General features: G+C 63.2%; 2 protein-coding genes across 2 annotated transcripts in view; both read left to right on the forward strand.

Moving 5' to 3' along the window:
- The window catches only part of LOC113213595 (peptidyl-alpha-hydroxyglycine alpha-amidating lyase 2), a 21,020-nt gene that overhangs the window by 5,672 nt on the left and 12,912 nt on the right, over positions 1-2,436 (forward strand). The window lies entirely within an intron of this gene.
- The window catches only part of LOC113213567 (growth arrest-specific protein 1-like), a 59,651-nt gene continuing 57,271 nt past the window's right edge, over positions 57-2,436 (forward strand). Inside the window, exon 1 of the mRNA XM_026432679.2 lies at positions 57-359. The gene's annotated coding sequence lies outside the window, so the exon portion shown is untranslated. The remainder of the gene's footprint in view (positions 360-2,436) is intronic.

Here is a 2,436-nt window from a genome sequence, read left to right on the forward strand (position 1 = left end):
CGGGCCCCACTCCTCTTCGGGCGGGCCGGCTGGCGGGCACGGCGTTGGTCGGCTCGTTTCGTTCGTTTCGTTCCTTGGTTCTAGTCAGTCTGCGCGCAGCGGTGGCACTGTGAGGACGCCGTCAGACAGCCCCGCACCGCCGCGCCGACCCCCCGGACGCCCCCGTGCTCGACGTCGCCGCCGAGAGTGCGCGCCGCGCCTACTAGTGCAGTGCAGTGAGATAGTGTGCCCCTAGTGAACAGCAGCGACGCCAAAGGGATATATCGCAGCTCGACATCAGCTCGACGTCAACCCCGCCAGGCGTCATGGACGCAGCATGGACGCAGCAGTAGCGAGCACGGCCGCGACCTGTCACTAAGGTGCGTACGTCGCGGAGCTATTTTAAAACCCCCGCCGCAGAGCAGCAGCCCGCGCTCCCCTCCGCAGCGGCGTCAGAGTGGGGTCGGTGGCGCCGTCCCCGTAAAACGACGCGCCAGGACGGCGACGACGGCAACGACCACCGCGAAGACGGGGGGAGGAGGACGACGACAGCTGCGTGCGCGCGGACAGCTGACCGTCCCCGGTCGGACAGACGGACACCGCGGGCGACTGTTGCAGACGGACGGGCGGACACCAGCTGTCTGTGTCGCAGCCGCGGTGGTCCGCCCGAGTCAAGTCATGCAGGGGCCGCGGCGGCGCGCACGGTCAGAACGAGGCCCCCCATGCAGCCGGCGCGGTCCCGCCGCGCCGCGCCCCGCCCCGCTTTCGACGTTTGAAACGGGACCTCCTCGACGTCGAGCAGCAGCTGCGGCAGCAGCAGCAGCGGCGGCGGCGTCGGCGGCGTCGGCAGCCGCTCGGTTTCGGGAAATGTCGTGTCCTCGTCTCCTTGTCTCCGTCGTCGTCGAGCCGAACCGCGAACGCCGATCAAACTGCTCTAACGCTCCTCGCGGCGCGCGGGGCTCCGCTCCGCTATCAGATGGCCATCGTCGATAGAAAACCGGCCCCTCGCGCGCCCAAGACATATACGCCCCGTGACAGACACACACACACACACACTCGGGCTCTCAGTTTTACGACGTCCGCTGGATTTCTCATAGTGCGTCCGAGCGCGCCCCGCCCATAGCCGGGCCCAGCGCCCCGGTGTCATATGCCCGTTGAATGAGACATTATACTGTGGTCCTGAGCGCCCGCTGCGCCCGCCGGGACCACGGGGAGGCTGGGCCCCGGCACTATACAGACGTATACCACCCACGTGACTGGGGGGCGTCGCTCCATCTCACACACACACACACGCACACGGACGCACGACACGGACGCCCGAGGGACGGACGACCGCTACTAATGATTGGGTCTTCCCCCTCGCCCCCGCCCTCCCCCGCCCCACCCTGCCGCGCCGCACAGCCGGCAGCCGGAGCCCCGGCTCATCCCCCGGAGCGACACACATCGTCCTCGTCCTTCATTCGCCCTGGTTTTTGTGGCATCGTGTTTTTATTCAATTGCCTTCTTATTCCCTATTCCTCTTCTGCAACGAAGGACGACGACGGCGATGGCAGCCTCGACGACAAAAGTGCGGTGGTGTCACCCGGGAGCCTCGGGCATGCGATATTATTGTGTTTGTGCGCGAGGGGGATGTGTCCCTCGACGACATCGGCCTCGGGCAGGGGGAAAGGGTGGGCAGAGGCAGCACACGGGACTATGCCCCGGGCGGGGGTTTTCACTTGGAGGCTGCGTCAGCTTCTCCCTCGGGATGGGCGAGTCGGGGTTCTCTGCTCCTTCATCGCCGTCCTCGTCTTCGCCGAGGGCGGGACCTCTTCCAGGGCGTTATATACAACGACGCTGGGCGTATGGAGGCGGTGGTGGGGCCACGGACACGACGAGCCGCGCGGGCGCGCGCGCGCTCAACGCAGAACGTTCAATTAGAGTCCCTTGTGCCCAGCTCCGCTCAGCTCGACGCGGACGCACTCCCACCCAGAGACGTATTGAGGTTAATTCGTCTTCATTACAGCGCCATAGTTGTGCGCGCTGCGGGCTCGCGGGGCGCGGGGCTCGGGGCTCTCGGCCGCGACATGTGGATAGGGCGCGCGACCGATACAAATCAACTAATAAACTTGCTGGCGGGGCGGGGCGCGGGGCGCGGTCTGCTACAGTCATGGATCCTAAATCCGGACGATTTTTGGCGAAAAAGTCCTGTGAAATCCGTCCTTTTGATGATATTGAAAATCGGTGAGGATTATAAAATCTTCGGACCAAGACACACCTACCACCACCTTGAACGATTTTTTATCATCTACGGTGTACCTGTGAGGCCCTCTAGAACAGTGTCTGCGTTCAGGAGCCAAAGTGCCCTAAATACGGACATTCTTTTAAAAATCATGAAAAATGAAAAATTGTTGGGTGGAAAAAAAACTTCATAAAAAAATTTGACCTCACCCTACCGTCGAAATTTTCTTATCTCGT

This window comes from Frankliniella occidentalis, unplaced genomic scaffold (assembly GCF_000697945.3).
Source record: "Frankliniella occidentalis isolate FOCC.00 unplaced genomic scaffold, Focc_3.1 Scaffold38, whole genome shotgun sequence".
NCBI classification, from domain to species: Eukaryota; Metazoa; Arthropoda; class Insecta; order Thysanoptera; family Thripidae; genus Frankliniella; species Frankliniella occidentalis.